Source organism: Schistocerca nitens, chromosome 11 (assembly GCF_023898315.1).
Source record: "Schistocerca nitens isolate TAMUIC-IGC-003100 chromosome 11, iqSchNite1.1, whole genome shotgun sequence".
In the NCBI taxonomy this organism is placed as follows: domain Eukaryota; kingdom Metazoa; phylum Arthropoda; class Insecta; order Orthoptera; family Acrididae; genus Schistocerca; species Schistocerca nitens.
The window spans coordinates 105,113,658-105,132,022 of record NC_064624.1 but is presented as its reverse complement, the minus strand read 5'-3'; the positions used below and the strand labels follow the sequence as shown (position 1 = coordinate 105,132,022).

Below are 18,365 nucleotides of genomic sequence, written 5' to 3'. Positions count from 1 at the left end.
TATAGGTTCTGAAGAAGATTCCATTACTGGAATCGAAACCTAGGTAAACGAATAAAATTACCTTGCAACTGAAGGCTGAAAAAATTGTTTAATTGTTTCCGTGATTTCCCTAAACCACTTCAGGCAAATACCAGGATGGTTCCTTTGACAGGGCACGGCCGATTTCCTTCCCCATCCTTCCCACACCCGAGCTTGCGCTCCGTCTCTAATGACCTCGTTGTCGATGGGACGTTAAACACTAAGCTCCTCCTCCTCCCTGCCTCAAGCCATTCTTCTGTTCAATCCCAGCTGGTCTCTCTCCTCTCGCTTTCACACAGCTCATACTTCCATGGTACATTTCTCTTATCCTCCAAATAATCTCTTTTGCTACTCCTCTGTTCTCCAGAACTTTCCACACACTGCTTCTATGTATAATATCACACGCTTTTTCAATGTTCAGGAAGGTCATTAGTAGATCTATTCCATATTCATAATGCTGTTCCTGCAGTCCTCTTACAGCATAAATTAGACCCACAGTGGACATTCCTCTTCTGAAACCATGTTGTTGTTCTCTCATCCTTCCTTCTAATTTTGTCCGAATTAGTGCTTCAAAAATTTCCTCAAAAATTTTGCACAATGACTCATCAATGCTATCCCCCAATACTGCTTGCACTATTTTCTATTTTCCTTCTTAAAGAGTGGGACAACTATTCCCTTCTTCCGGTCTTCTGGGATCATCTGTCTCCAAACAATTTTCATTGAGATAGTCATTGTATCCCCACCTCTCCTGCTGCTCTCACCATCTCTACACTTAGCTTATCCAGACTTGGTGACTTCCATCCCTCCATCTTGCCCTATGCCTGTTCCACTTCTCCCCATGTAAGGTCTCATATAACACCTTTTTTGAACCTTCAACTATCCTCATCCATCATTCTGGTCCACTGCTCCATCCACTTTCTTCTCTCCTCTGCCACCAGTTTTCGCTTCTTTCTTTCTTGCTTGATACTCTTCTCTTATTTCTACTGTTCTCTTCTGGAACCAGGTATTTAGTTGAATTTACAGCCTTTAGATTTGAGTGATTTATCATGTAACCAAAATTTAATGGATTCCTTTAAGCACTCATGTGGATGACCTCACACTTTTCACTATTTAGAGTCAACTGCTCATTTTTGCACCATGGAGGTAACTTTTCCATACTATTTTGCAATTTTTTTTCATCTCCTGATGACTTTACTAGATGATAAGTGACCGCATAATTTGCAAAGAACCTAACACTGCTGCTCAGATTGTCTCCTAAATTGTTGACATAGATAAGGAACAGCAAAGGACATATAACACTACCCTGGGAAATGCCAGCAATTGCATCCGCTTTACTCCATGACTTTCTGTCAATTACTACGAACTGTGAACCCCCTGACAGGAAATCACAAATCCAGTTTCGATATTCCACAAGCATGCAATTTGACTAGGAGCTGGTTGTTAGGTACCATGTCAAAAGATTTCTGGATCTAAAAATACAATATCAATTTTAAATACTTTGTCTATAGCACTCAACACTGTGAATAAAGATCTAGTTGTGTTTCACAAGGGCCATGTTTTCTAAATCCATGTTGACTATATGCCAATTGACCATTCTCTTATGTTTGAAAACAATAACACAATATATGTTCCAAAAACCTGCTGTATATTAATTTTAATCATATGAGCCTGTAATTTAGTGGACCATTCTTACTGCCTTTTTTGAGCATTTGTGTGACCTGTGCAACTTTACAGACGTTGGGTCCAGATCTTTCATCGAGTGAGCAGTTGTATATGATTGTTAAGTATGGAGATATTGCATCAGCATGCTGTGAAAGGAACCTAACTGGTATACAGCCAGGATCTGAAGACTTGCTTTTAATAAGTGATTTAAGTTACTTCACTACTTCGGGAATATCTACCTCTAAGTTATTCATGTTGACAGCTGTTCTTGATTAAAATTATGGAATATTTACTTCACCTCTTTGGTCAAAGAATTTCTGAAGGCTGTGTTCAGCAACTCTGCTTTAGTAGCACTAACATTGATAGTATTTCCATTACTATCATGCAGAGAAGGCATTGACTGTGTTTTGTTGCTAGTATACTTTACATATGACCAATGTCTCTCTGGCTTTTCTGTCAGGTTTGAAAACAAAGTGTTGTTGTGGAAACTATTGTAAGCACCACACACTGAAGTCTGTGCTCAATTTCACACTTCTGTAAAAGATAGCCAGTCTTGTACATTTTACATTCGTTTACTTTTGGCATGCTTTTTGCATTGTTTCTGCAACAGTGTTACACCCATTGCATCACACTGACCTGTCTCGTCACACAAAATAAGGTGATACTGGGCTTACATGCATTCCACTTCTCTGCCATTTAAATCACTTATTATGGTTCACAGTTTTGCCATAATCATCTTGTGGCATGCTGCACACAATTGCTTCAGAATGGTTTAGTTTACAGAACGAATAGTGTACTATTTTAACAGCATTATTGGATATATACTCTGAAGCTACACACACACACACACACACACACACACACACACACACACACACACAGAACGAATAGTGTACTATTTTAACAGCATTATTGGATATATACTCTGAAGCTACACACACACACACACACACACACACACACACACACACACACACACACACACACACACACACAAAACCTAAACGAATAACCTAACCAAATTCAGAATTATTATGAAATGAAGTTACCTAATTTTGATCTTTATTTTAATCTTGCCAATCACGTTAAGAACAGCGCATCTCCTGCAAAATGTACTTCACTGTAACAGTGGCAGCAGTAAATTCTAAGGAAATTAACACCCAATGGCAATGTTAATAGCTAAATAGTGCTATACTAATACTTTAACATCACATTCATTCAATTACACTGCATTTGTGAATTGCAACATGAGAATGTTCCAAACAAAGAAATCTCTGTCACCAGTTACAGGTTAGAGACCACACCCTTTTACACAATGAATAAAACAAAGGCAATGACAAAACAGTATTTCACAAACCTTTTACTCCCTCAACAGTATAGTAATTGATGCTCTTAACATCATGCAGATCCACTGGGGCAGAGTGAGAGAATTTGTCCACGCGCATGTTTAAAAGCTGTACTTTCAGTTGGTTGTAAATGCAAAATATTAGAATTATGGCCAAAATTTCCAAGCTGAATCAATTTCAGGGCTAATAACTTGCAAGTACCATATTTTATGGATTGTAAGACAGTATGGACTGTAATATGCACGTTAGTTTTTAAGAATTTTTTTAAAATTATCATTTTCACCACTTTTAATAATAGACTGCAAATCCAGACTGAAAAAGTCCTTAATTTATGAAACCAAACTGACCTTTAAAACCCCCGATAATCATACTTCCCGTTGTTCTTCATGATCGTCCTCTTAATACCCAAGATATTCTTCACCACCATTGAGAGCATTACTTATGCCAAACTTCTTGAAAGATTTAACAATGTCGCCTCTCACTCTACACCACAACTGTTTTATACACAGACACACTTCTTTGATTGTAGGTCATTTAACAGCTGCCTTTAGTGTGAATTCATGTTGCGTTTCATCTGTAACATAATGATTGTATTCAGTCACAAAATTTGCCAGAGTGGAAGTGAGTTGCAACAGAGCCAGCCACAGGCAGGGGAGGGTGTTATGCGTTGCAAAGCAAAACACGGCCAACTGCCTATTCGACCACAAGACAGGACAGCCCACCCTGAGTCAAATTGGAGAAAATTGATGGCCACCATCAGCTGCATCACCGTGTTACCATCACAGTCACAGCCAGACATGTCACTGACAGCAATATTCAAGTGACACCACACTCAGCACCCTCCTTGTACTATCAGCATGCTGCACATCTATTGTTTCACATGAGAGGCAACCAGATGCCTCCACCAAGCTGTTCCTTATGTACTATAGCTTAGGGCTGGAAAAATGGAATCAACTGACCAAATCTAATGTCACCCTCAAATGTATCATTTTGCTAAAGGGAACAATTTGGGGTAATAACTTAATAAAATACAGAAAGTGTGAAACAATTTTCAGATAGGATAAGGAAAATTAATGGATGTATCTACAAAATAGGGCAGGATGCTGCAGTAAATTACATTATTTTGCTAGAAGCTGAGCAGATGGTCCTCTATGCCTTTTTAAGATAGTTGCATCCAAAAATGTAAAAATTTGTGTAGAAAGGTGCCCCAAAAGATTTGCCAACAGCAGTGCAGTTAGCTACTGAGTGAGAAGTTATCTATTTGTTGACTGGAATGCAGGAAAAATGGACAGCATTTGCAGAATATATATAAAGTTTCAGGTGTGGACGAAAAGGGCACACAAGGAGACACTGTCATCCGCCTCAGGGTAATATGAATAAAGTAAGAGAAAGTACTAGTTCTAGAAATACAGAACCAGGCAGCAATAAGGTGCTAAATACCAATGCGAGCTCCAGGTCCATGTACGGTTGTTTCCAGTAAGACTGGATGCTATGAAACTGTATGCAGAGGCGGCTTGTGCAATAAAAGGAATAGTAGGAACAAAGGGTTGCATTATATTACTGGACGCAGGGGTGCTTGTGTCAGTCGCCAGTAGTGATCTGGTGAAATATAAGCAATGGGACCCACCACGGTACAAATTGTGTAGAGTTGAGGATAAAGATGTCACACTATTAGGATCGGTGGATGTAGACTTTTGCCTCGATATGGCTCAATTTGAACAATGAATAGAAATTGTGACTCACATGAGTGATGGCTACTGCATGATTCTGGGATTAGACTTCTTACATCAGCACTGTGCAATAATCAATCTTTAGCAACATAAGGTGGAACTGGATGGAAATTGTTTCAGTACAGTGAAGCCATTGCCAGTGTAGCGATATCATGAGAGGAGTCTGTAGCAAAAGATGAACCAATTAAACCATGTACAACCACACTAAGGCTTGACTTGCACAATAATGTACATAAGGCTACTGGGAAATTCATTTGGGTCAGTGTTGAGTCTAGCTTACCAGTAGGAATTTTGTGGGTGGTGGAACCATTAGAAAAGAATGAAGTATATAAAGAGTGAAAAAAGGTACCTGCTTCTATCAATAGTGCAGACAACATAGGATTAACAAAGCGGTTGTTAATTGCTAAGATGACATCTCGGAGGAGGAATGGGGCATGTGGGGTATCAGCCATGGATAATTGTCGGACACTGTTGAAATAGCATGAGAAAAACTGAAGCACCTGGAAGGAAGCTACAAGCAACAGATGAAAAAATTACTTTGGAATTTAAGGATTTATTTTTCCAAAAGGGCCACTACCAGCTACACTTATTACATAGCACCACATACCAATGGGAAATGAATCACCATACAGAATACCCAAGCACTTCCTGCCAATTTTAGAGCAATTTAATGGTCAACAACTGAAAGATGGAATAACTGAAGAAAGTAATAGTCCATGTGGAGGGGGGGAGGAATAGTCACCGTACAAAAAAAAAAAAAAAAAAATCACAGGATGACACTCAGAAAGAATGGTTTTGATTTGATTATAGACACCCATGTGAGAAAACCATAATGGGTACTCATCCCTTCCCAAACATCACAGAAACCTTGGATAGTTTGGAGCAATGCAAATAGTTTTCAATGATGGATTTGAAGAGTGGTTATCACCAGATAGAGGTTGCACCACAGGATCAACCCACAACAATAGTTTTGGCACCCTAGGGACAATACCAATTTATAAGGATGAGATTCAGATTAAAAACTGCACCTGAAATGGTTTCAGAGATTGCTGAATGGAGTACTAAGAGGTCTGAAATCACTGCACTGCTTAGTGTATTTCGATGATGTAATCAACTATGGGAGTGACATGGAACAGTATACGCAGCAATTAAGGGAAGTATTCCAAAGGCTAAAATCAATGAAATTGAGTATGGAAAAGTGTAATTTTGTGATGGAAGAGTTTGCATACCTAGGTCATACCACAAGTAAAAGATGGTGTTAAGACATATGCAGGATTAGTTAAAGCTGTAAATGAATTTCCTGTACCAGAATGTGTAAGGGAGTTGCAATTATTCCTGGGACTTGAGAACTATTACCGCCGGTTCGTAAAATGACTTACGAATACTGCACTTGTTTGAAACAATTGTTAAAAAAGGGTACTGCGCTTGAGTGGTCAGAAGAATGCCAGCATGCTTCTGCGGATCTAAAAGAAGCTTTAACATCTAGTCTGATACTGATATTCTGAATTTCAATAGAGAATTTGTTTTATCATGTGATGCATCAAACATGCACTTGGCTGTATGTTGTCACAAGAGGTAGAAGGCGTAGAACATCCAGTAGCTTACGAAAATTCTGCAGAAAGAAATTATTGTGCAACAGAGAAAGATTTACCATATCTTACCATGCCTTATTTATGGAATCACATATATCAAATGTTAACTGTACAGTAAAAAGATTAGAGTAATAAGAGATAATGTGGCATCAAAATGGTTGTTGGGGTTATAGGATCCTTCCGGTAGGTTGGCACAATGGGCAGTAAGATGAAGTGAATTTGAATTAGAAGTTATACATAAACCTGGGAAAAAGCACAGAAATGCAGATAGCTTATGCAGAAAAGTAGCAATATCACATAATAATCAAAATAGCAGGGAACTACAAAACGAAGCAAAAGTCTTTGATAGGGAAATAGTACTGACAAAAGGTTGCAGTCCATGGAAGACAGTGTTTGGTAAGCATGAGCGAAAGTAGCAGAGCTACAGGAGGCTATGTGGTAGCCTGTACGAGGTTAGCTAGCAGTAAGATTGTTGCTGCCAGAGCTGTATTCAGAGGGTCTAAGTACAATACCAAAGCAAATACCACTGGAGATGAGGTTGGCTTTAAAACCCAAGCACAAATCTCGATCTTTTGTTTCAGAGTAGTATCAGTGAGAATTGATCGAGAAAAAGTTTCTAGTTTAATTTCTACACCAGTAGCAGGTAAACAAGCACATCAAGATTGTTACATAGTTCATGCATAGCCCGTCAGGTGGCAAATGCTGAAGAAATCTGTAAGAGTAAAAATGCAGTGACTGTCATTAACTGCAAAAGACAGTCAAGGTATGTACAAATGAAGGAAGCAAAGTTACTAGACTGCCACCATGTGGATGACACGGTCTGTCCAAATATGGTAATAAGAGAGGGGCAGCAGGATTTCTGCACAGTAAAATTGTTAATGGAACAAAAGATGTAAGAGAATGCAATGAAGAAGCGATTGACCCACAGTTGCACTTTCAGCTGGATGAGGTGCATTGGTTGTACTCTAGCTCTGACAATATGGTGGTAGTGGCCACTTGTTTTGAGCAGGGGAAGCTTATGTCAGCAAGGTAGCTAGAATTAAAAGGGAGTGGTTTGTTATTAAATGGAATGGGGCTGACTTCTGTCTGCCCACCATGATTCCAGGGACAGCTCACCAGTATATTTTGCAGCTGCATTTGTACTGGCCGCAGGAGCCCTTGAAAGTGCTACCGGCTACAAATCTAACCAGCTTAAATCAAGTGCCAGATTTAATGCAGTCTATACAAATGCTTCTGAACCAGCAGGGAGGATGAGTCTCCCAGAAAACCTTACTGCAGCATTTAAATTCATATAGGGAAAACCCTTACTGGGAGACAATACAGACTATTGTCATACCAGCCACTGCATTGGCAAATGTTCTGCTGAGTGTAGTCCTTGTTTTAGTACATAGAAGATGAAGCACAGGACTGAACTTGGACCCGGCCATAGTTGAGGTTCCAATGGACTGGATGTCCTGAGCATTAAAAGCAGCAGAAGGAAGCCGAATGAACAAATGGGTACCAATAAGAATAACTGGTTCATTTTCACTTATAAGATGGGTATAGAGAGATGTGATTGTGCAACAAGCCTAGTAATGAAATAAGTTCCATGGAGTCTGAGTTAAGGAGCACGGTAAGGGACCCTGTGGAAACGTGCAAGATTACGTGCTAAATGATTCCTGTCTCAGCATCACTGCCTATGCCATTGGCCTGTGACACCTGGAGCAACATTCCAGAATGCAGTACAGAGTCCGCTGTTCGACGATAACATGTGTAATGAGGGAGCTGCCTGGTTGCTGGAGCAAGTTCATGGCCATCATCAGCTATGCCACTGCACTGTCATCATGACTGCAGCTGGAGACGTCACTGACAGCAGCATTTGTGTGATGCCATTCTTCTTGTGCTGTCAGCAATGCTGGATATCTATTGTTTCACACGAGAGGCAAATGGACACCTCCACCAAGTTGTCCCTGATGTACTACAGATGTGGGCCAGAATAAAGAAATTAATTGAACAAATCTACTGTTGTCCTAATGTTTCATTTCATCTCCACAGGTGGCAACCAAGGGGACATTTAACACATCCATCATCCATTTGTTCCATTCCCCTCTCACATACACTTTAAATCATTTATTTCTTGAACCAACAGGTTGCAACTGTGAAGTAAGTCCTCCCAGAATAACTGCAACCTCTGAAATTCTCTGTTGCAATTTCTCTTTCACAAAATTTTCAAATGACTACAAGACTGATCCAGCACAAAAAGAGAATTCTTCTTCAATAAAGCACCTTTCCTTCTCTCTCACACACTATTACTCCATAATTTCTGTTGTAACTGCGACCAGAACGGTCGCGGGGTTGAAATGACGGAAAGCGCGGCAGGATACGCAGAGCGGGCCACGAACAACAACACACCGGGAGAGGACGGATATGACCAACGAAGGACAGAACGAACAACAACAAGATCAAAACAACGGAGTCACAAGGAAACCTAACAACCACATCCACTCATGCACAGAACAAGAAAGTAAGTAAGCTGTCTAACGCAAGGCGATGTGTCCAAGAGACGTATGCAAGATTAGACTCAATGGCTGAGTAAGAGGCAGGTGCTTAAATACTCCATGGGTGGCGTCGATATTGGCCACTGGAACCACGTGTTCCACTGTGGCACCCCACACTAAATGCAGGCCAGGAGGCGCACGCCGCCAGAGCACAGAGATCTCTAGGGGTCTTCGATGTCCATGACGTCTGGCGGGGATTCAAAATCCGCGGCGCACGGTACCAGAATTTCATAACGGCCTTTTCCATTTAACCCTTGTCATATACGTGAACAACAGCTGGTGGTATTTCAGATGGTTTGGCACTTTGTGCTTGAAAATGACCACTTGATTAAGCTTTGTTCAATCAGCACAACATGAAAGCACAACAGTGTACTGTATTTTTTCATGTCCACTTGTTTTATAGTTACACTCTTAGCACCTTTAATGGCAACAGTTCTGTTACTCAGCACCTCAAATGTCAGAGGAGCTTTGTCCATAATTTCTCTTCACTTTCTTGTGACTTTTTCCAAGGTTTTTTTGGTTTTGGTTCACATGCTATGTCCATGATGCTTCATAAACCTGTATCCCCAACCAACTTCACCATTAAAATATGTTAAGTTCCACTTTAGTACTAGCTTACAAGCATGTATTTGAATTATTTATATATTAACACCAATGGCATTTTGACGGTGTCCTTGAATCCATTTCAGTAAGACAGCATCCCGTTTTTGTCATTTTAAATTCAGTCCTCTGTTAGCATATTTAGCCTTCTCAATTTTTTTCCAATTCTTTTTTACTAGCCCGCCAATTGCAAACGGCTTTCCTTTGTTGGTGGAGCCCAAAATGCTACATACCTGCTCTGTTTCCATGTTGTTCTGCATGTGCTATTACTTTCAATTTATAGCCTGCATCATATGAGTACCTTTCGTTTTTTTCCTTTACAGACCGACATTAAAGAGCCAAAGAAACTGGAACACCTGAGTAATATCATGTATGCAGAAGTGCTGCAATATGACATGGCATGTACTCAACTAATGTCTGAAGTAGTGCTGGAAGACATTCACACCATAAGAACTTACATTCAGGTCAAGCTTATTACTGTTATTTCAAACTATCTTTATTTTCTACCTTAAGTAATCACAATAATCTGTCACAACCACCCTGAAGTTTGAAATTACCAAGCATCTTGTTGTAACTGAGGATCCACCCCATCAAAGATGTGCTGGCTATTCAGAAGTGTAAAACGATTTTTTTTCTTTTTTTGTGAAGAATCAGATGCTGCAGATGAAGACACACTGGCACAGGTGTTGGCATAGATGTGTATGTTGATCTAATAATCCTGGAGTGCTTGTCACTGCAGCCATTTTAAATGAGAAAGGTATAAAATGATTTCTATGGCATCTCTGAAAATTGAGAAGTTACGGTAATGTTTTAAAAATCCATTTCAAAAGACTAGAATTTATTCACGTAACTCAAAAGTGATAACACCCCTTTTGTTAGACCTGAATAAATTTTAGCAATAATAAATTATACAATTATTATTCAAAAGAGAAATTTATGTCATTACTTACATCTTTGGAGTTGGGACATATGACCATATAGAAAGATAAATCTGTATTTAAATTGTATAATTTATGTATACCTTCAGTTTTGTGGAGTACCAAAAGTTACAACAAGAATTGTGTGAGTCCTGTACGGAACCAAGGGTGTTCCAAATGAGACCAGTTTTTAATATTTATTTTCAAGATTTTGAGGTTTAGGTACAATTATTGCATGGAAGATTGTAATTCAAAGAATTTCTAGAATCTCTATATTCTTGTGTGGCACTAGGTACTTTTCATGTCCTGCATGAAACATTTCATTTTATGCTTTAAACATAATTTTTAAGAATTCTTTCATAAGTTATCTTTAATTCCACACAATCAATTGTCTGAACGTGTTATCTATTATTTAGAAAAGGAACTATTACTATAACAAATAATGAACCTTATTTTTCAAAAGCCTGGTTGCCCAATAGGAAACACTGAATTGCTCTTTACTCAGTGGAATTTTACTTTTGATGCAACTGACCTTTAACGAGTAAGCCTACAGTTTTATTTCATTATGAACTCCTTTTATATCTGTCCACTAAACTACCAGGTGAATTGATCATGCCACAAATCCAAATTATTTCAATCATTAATTGGTGAATATTGAGTGCTTCAGTCATTTCTCCAATGAGGCAAACAAATTTATTAACCAATTTAGAGGTTCTGTCAAGTCTTCATTGCATTTTCTTCATACAAAACTACTTTTTTAGAAACTTTGCTCATTTTTGATAACCTACAAAATATTTTACTGCATCCTCTGGGCTGTTCATTAAAATCATGTGAACAGAATAGAAAGGAAACTTTCCATTTCGGAATAGGAGTATTACCCTTTATGTTGTGCAACAGTGAAACACACAACTCACACACTCCTCAAATTTTGTAAGAATCAATGATGCCCGAATCCATTAACCTCTCAATGACTAACTTAGGGATCAAAATTATTTTAAGGAAATATTAAATGCTTTGTGAACTTGACAACTAAAGACTGATCATCAAACACTTAGCACAGATACACCGAGTTAAATTAATTGGGAAAGGTATGTACAATATCTGTGTTCACAATACCTATACCAGACATTGGGCTTAACAGACCAAGTGTTATTTTAAACGTTAGACATACCTGTTACAAAGAGATGAAAGGAAACACAGTTTACTAGTACAAAGAAAAAAGGTTATGTAGATGTGTCGATTTGCAGCAAGTATTCTTCAGTTGGTGTATAAGTTCTTGGCATTTTTCCAGAAGTTTAATACACCAACAGATACCCATAACAGTGACTTTAGTCATCAATGATACATTCTCCTGTACTATTTACAGCTGTCTTCCCATGCAGGGTCACTTTTTCATTCTGTGACTGTAGACGTCACATGGTTTTGAGGTGAAACACTCGTCAACCCATGTTCAGAGTGCATTTTCATCTAGAAAGGAAGTCCCTTGAAAGTTATTTGATACCGAGCAGAAAAGGCGAAAATCTAAGGGTGCAAGATCAGATGAATAATGTGGGTGTGGGTCTGCTTCAAAACCCAAGTCCTGTGCATAGTTTTTTGTCAGTCAAGCACAATGTGGGTGGGGGTTATCATGGAGTGGCATCACTTAAGACAATCTTCTTTGTCATCTTTCTTGGATGTGTCTGCAAGATGTGTCTGTTGTTGACAGTAAATGTCAGCAACAACAAGTGGTTACACTTCAGGGAAGCAATTCACAGTACACCACACCATTGCTATACTTCTTGTTACTGCTTTCTTTGGGCCCAACTATTCCTTTCTTTCCCTTATTTCAGCATAAAGACGCCATTTCTTATCACCATAATGGCACAGGACTGGAATGTTTGGTGTTGTTCACAAGCAAACCGAGGACAAGCAATCTGAGATGTGCATATGGCCAACCACTGGTTTTTGTAATTTTGGTGTAGAGCATGTGGTATCCATATTCCTGATTTTTGAACCCCCTCCACTACATGAGAATGTCACACAGTGCTGGAATGGTCACAGTTCATCACACTTGCCAGCTCTTGAGCACACTGATGTGAATCATTGTGGATTAATATGTTTAGGTGATCTTCTTCTAACCCACAAGGTCTTCCTGAACATGGAGGGTCACTAATGTCAAAACAATTCTTCTTAAAATGACAAAATCATTTTCTTGCTGAGCTCTGTCCAATGGCATTGTGTACGTACATGGCATAAATGTTTCTCACTGTCTCCAGTACTGTTACCCCTGTACACAACTAAAATTGAAGAATATGTCAGCAATTTTCTGATTTCTCCATTTGGTACTCCACATTCTAGTGACCAAAGTTCCCTTTCTCTTGCCAAATGACAACATTTATACTCAAATAGCAACAGTGAACTACAAATAAAATAGACAATTGATAAATAAACTCACAGAAACCAGAATACGAACACGCAAAACCAATGTACTACAAAATTATGTACCAACCTAATATTTATAAAAAATTGAAAAAATTTGTTGCATGAAAACAATTTCGTAACAGCAGCTGAAATTACTGGTGAGAAAAAGTGACAGTTGAAATTACATCCATTACACTCAGTCAAGAAGTGTATACTCGACCGGCAGACATCAATTCCATCAAGTGATCTGTCAAATCGATCACAGGAATCATCTGGTGACAGAAGCAGGAACTCTTCTTGTTATGATCATAACAACCTAATTACTAAAATGTTGTGCTGACTTTAAAGTAAGGCTTAAAATATGTAGCAGAAACACTTATTACAGAAGTGGGGAAAACATACTGACAAATTACAATCCTGATTTCCCCTTTCCTTGGGAAGCCATAATGTTATGGTGTTAAAAGAATTACAGTTACAAGAACTGAATCATAGTTTAGCAACCAAAAACTGCCTCATAGTAACAAATGTTACCTTCAGAGGAAAACTGAATTCAGAATGGGGAAACATATTGGTCGATGTTCCATAGGGTTCAGCATTTGACTCATCTTGACTACATAAATGTTATGCTAAAGCCACTGGAGGACCCTTCAAAAACTGTAATGTTTGCTCTTGGCACAGTATACTGTTAACCGAGTGAAACACATTCATACCAGGATCATCCAGGAGAATACTGGCCCTGATTGCAATTGGTTTACAGGCAAGTACAGAAAAATTCAACCTCTATACTTACAAAACCACACATCATGCCATTCCAAACAAATCAAAATGAGTTAAAGATACAAGTAGGAGGACTGGATCAGGATTCATGTGTAAAGTTCCTGGGCATGCAGATGGATAATAGATTAAAGAGGCACCAGCATGAGAATGAGTAAACAGAAAGCACTCTCTGCCTTGAAATTATCAACACTCCTCTAGTGCGTCAACCTGCTGAAATGCTTCATAGTATACTTTGCATGGTTTCGCGTAGTACTGTCTTACAGGATAATCTTATAGTGCATGGCATGGAATAAATATGTATCATAAAGCAGCATGCAGTAAAAATGCAATGTGATGTTGACAACTGAACATTGCATAAACCTCTCCAAAGACCTACAGAATCTTGCAAATACATGCCAGTACATAACTCCCATTGGTTTTTATGTTAAAAAACCATATAGATATTTTATTTATTTGTAGTGGGCTGCCCCACTAGGTAATTCCAGGAACAAATGAAAAATCCAAAACAAGTCGTCATTATTGTCTGTAGGTGAGTGGCACTGAGTGGATCAACTTGGTAAGTTTATCGATTTGTTGACCATTTAAATTTGAAATCCAAGCACACTGTAAGCAATACATTTCATTTAGTGTGTGACCTGTAGCAGGTCATATTTCATTGCTTGAAATCATATAAAATGAATCCTTGTGGGATTAAGATAAACTGGTACCTGTAAACCAGTTGTACACATGATCAGCTGTCATCTGAGCTGTGTCTTTTTAGGTTAAGGATGGGCATTTGATATGCGTTATTGTTATAAAAAAAATTATAATATGTAAAAGAACTTTATGGGAAATTAGTAATATTTCCCAAATATCCCAGTGACAAATTATATGAACAGCCACTACACGAAGAACGTAATTGGAGAAGAAGCCAGGAAGAGGACTACTGCAATGGCAGTAAAATGAGTCTTTAACGGCCGCCTTGCAGAGAACCATTAGGATGAAGCAGAATCAAGAAATTCAGTCAGTGTGGCAGGAGGTGATCAACCAATGAGAAACCTATCTGATGTAAACAAACCAACAGGCATTAACAGCATGGAACTATGAGAGCAGCTGGGTTTAAGGTACACATAAACGTTCTTTTCATTAATTTTCAACTACTGTTCTCAAAACGAGTAACAACAGTAAGGCTAATGTGCTGTGCAGTAGGCAACAGGAAGTTAGTTGGTGATTATTATGATTTTTTATTCAACTTCAAAATTTTATGAAGGAACAGTTTAGTGAGTTAATTGAATCTGAAGAATTATGCAACAAATTAAAGAATATGGATAAAATTGGAAAACACATAAACGGACTGGAAATGGATGGAATAGAAAATGATCAGAAATATAATTTTTCAACTGGATGTAGTACCACTGCTTCTGAACCTGCATAAAAGAGCACTTCTTAATTATGAGATGCCAGGAAGATCAATTGGCTGTAAGGGGCTGCAAATCTGAGCTTGACATTTGCTTGATCTCACAGTACAGTATCTTTTTTTTTTATTTGTGGGAGTTCATGAAAGGCTCCATCTACCAGAGAACTGTTCAAAAAATTCTGGAACATTCGTAATTTTCAGTGAATGGTGTGTTTGACAGGAAAGCAGTTGGCACCCATGCACACACCTAAGTTTAATGTGTAACTGCTGTAAGCTCCATTATCTTATGTCTTTAGTTATTGTTCAGTGTTGTATTAAGTAGAACATTGTGTCACGCATTTTGTGAATTTCGAGATTTCAGAGTTACAGGAGCAATGAGCTTGCATTAAATTTTGCGTGAAACTGAAGAAAACCTTTACAGAGACACACCAAATGATGCAGGAACGCTATAGTGGTGAGTGCTTAAGCTGTACTCAGTGTTAGAAATGGTTTATGCAGTTTAAAAACGGCTGGACAGATGTAAAAATGACCCTCATTCAGGGCCCCTTCAACATCTACCCATGGCGCTCATGTCAGAAATGTCAAAGAAACTGTGCACGCAAATCAAAGATTGAGTGTCTGACAGGCTGCAGAAGAATGTACCATTTCAGTTGGATCATGTCATGAAATTCTGACAGCATCTTGGAATACATCGTGTTGTGGCTAAGTTCATCAAACAGCTCATGACCAGACAGATTTGCAATCTGAGAAGAGCTTTTGGATCACGCAAATGAGGATGAGATGTTTCTTAAGAGAATCATAGCTGATGATGATACGTGGGTCTACAGTTGTGATGTTGAGACCACGGTTCATAATTCACAATGGATCAGGAAAGATTCTCTAAGGCCGAAAAAAGCTCATCTGGTCAGATCAAACATCAAAGCCATGCTGATAGTAAAAAAAAAAAAAAAAAAAAAAAAAACTATGAAGGATTACTTCTTCATGAATTTGTGCCATAGGGACAAACTGTTAATCAATGGTACTATTGGGACATGTTGTGACACCTGCGGGAAAATGTGAGAACAGCCTGAAATATGGTGAGATAATTCATTGCTCTTGTATCATGATAATACACCAGCACATTCATCCCTGTTGGTGTATAACAACTGCACAAAAAACTGAATCACTGTGCTGCCTCATCCTCTGTACTCTCCACACCTAGCCCATGTGGACTTCTTTTTTATTTCAAAAGTTGAAAACCCCACTGAAATAACGAAGATTTATGAAACTAAACGAAATAAAAAAATTAAAAAAAACATGTGATGCTTCACGCAATCCAGCGAAAAACATACCAAGACAACTTCTGGAAGTGTAAAAGGCATTGGGAGTGGTGTACCAATTGTGGAGGAGAGCACTTCAAAGCAGACAACGAGCAACAAGTAAAAGGTAAGCATAGAAAGATTTTGTGGACAAAGTTACCGAATTTTTTAACTGACCTCATATGCGCTTCCTTTCAAACAACTTTGGGTGAACTATGATGGTACATGGTAACAGCAGTGACTATAGGAATTCCTGAAATGCTTGCAAAAGCTTGGGACAAGGCTATCGTCTTGATGATTAAGTATATTAAAAAAAATGATATTTGTGATCAGTAAATGGAGAATTTGATCGTAAACATAGTTATGAAAAGAACCTTAATGTTGTATGCATATAAATCATATACAACTGAAAAATCATATCATTCTTTTGTAAATAAAGGCTTTGCAGGCATGTGCAAAAGTAAAAATCTGCACCAAGCCTCTATGTTCATTTATGCCACAATTATAGCCTTGTGAAATTTTATGATTTTAATCATCCTGAGGAATTGCTTATATAAGCATAATTTATTTTAGTAAAATACAAAAACCTAAATTTGTATTCATGTGTTGCATTTATTATTATACATTTTAGCATTTTTTAATAAAATTAAATTTTCTTTCAACACTGTAACCTATACCTTGCTAAAGATGGTGTGTGAAGGTTATTCATTTGTCCATTCGTTGATTTACACATTGGATTCCTTAAATGGTGATGTGGTTGGATGTAAAATGAGCCACAATGCAAATTTAAAGGAGAAGCTGCCACAGCAATTTCCTTCTGTGAAGTATACTGACAACCAGCAACTGTGACTAGTGCTAATCTACTCACAATGCTCATTATGGGAGCTACTAATAGATTATTTATTATGTACGTGTGTGTGTGTGTGTGTGTGTGTGTGTGTGTGTGTGTGTGTGTGTGTGTGTGTGTACATTATCTACTGTGAAAAATATCACTGTTGCTCCTGCAGCATCACTCAGCTACTTATTTTACCTATTATCTGCACCTGCAGCGATACTTCGCAATTTCCCTTATGGCATGTGGTGGAGGATACCTCGTACCACTAATATCCATTTCCTTTCCCATTCCACTCACAAACAGAATGAGGGAAAAATGACTATGTGCCTGCATATGAGCCCTAATCTCAATTTATCCTAGTGCTCCTTATGAGGAATGTATGTTGGCAGCAACAGAATGTTTGGCAGTCACCTTCAGATGCTACTTACCTAAATTTTCTCAATTGCATTCATCGAAAAGAGCATCACCTTCCCTCCAGGGATCCCCATTTGAGTTCCCAAGGCATCAATATGACACTAAGTGTTTTGTTCAAAACCTACCAGTAACGAATCTAGGAGCCTGCCTCTTAACTGCTTCTCCAACAAAGGATTAATACACCTTTACACAGAAATTGTATCAACTGTCTGCTTATTGCCAAAGTTGAAACCCATTCAACATAAACACTAATGTTAAGTGGAACTTGCACCCCTTAGTCAAAATATGGCTATTATCTTAGTACTGAACTATGGTTTTAGATACACTATATCTACTGGAAACTAAATTTTTCTATTCATCCACTCTACAACAATAACGGCAAAACAATGCCCTAATGCTCTACACATACTAGGTGTACCGGTATGAAATGAGCGTTAAGATACAAATGTGTCAATAGGGAACATTTGTTATGAACGAGCCTTAATTTTTTTTTGTTTGGTTCGTATGGCATCTGTCAAAGATATTTAGTATATATCAAGTCATGGAACAAACAACATCATATGTTTTCATCATGTTAACAATGTCGAATCTTGTACCAGAAAGTGATGATTTGTGGAAAGCATTAATTTTTTGTTTTCATTTGAAAAAAAGTGCTGCAGAGTTGCATTGAATGCTTGTCAAGGCATATTGTGATCATGCTCTATCAGAAGCAACATGCAAAAGATGGTTTCAACAGTTCAGAAATAATGATTTTGATGTAAGAAATGAAGAACGTGGAAGACCACCAAAAAAGTTCAAAGACACCGAATTGCAAGCAATATTGGATGAACCTGATACTTTGAG

At 38.2% G+C, this 18,365-nt stretch overlaps 1 protein-coding gene across 5 annotated transcripts in view; it reads right to left on the bottom strand.

The window, feature by feature from the left end:
• The window catches only part of LOC126213588 (zinc finger protein 235-like), a 69,054-nt gene that overhangs the window by 29,255 nt on the left and 21,434 nt on the right, over positions 1 to 18,365 (bottom strand). The window contains exon 3 of one of the 5 annotated variants that reach the window (XM_049941443.1): positions 3,374 to 3,600. The exons of the other annotated variants lie outside the window; for them this stretch is intronic. The gene's annotated coding sequence lies outside the window, so the exon portion shown is untranslated. The remainder of the gene's footprint in view (positions 1 to 3,373; positions 3,601 to 18,365) is intronic. 5 annotated transcript variants of the gene reach the window in all.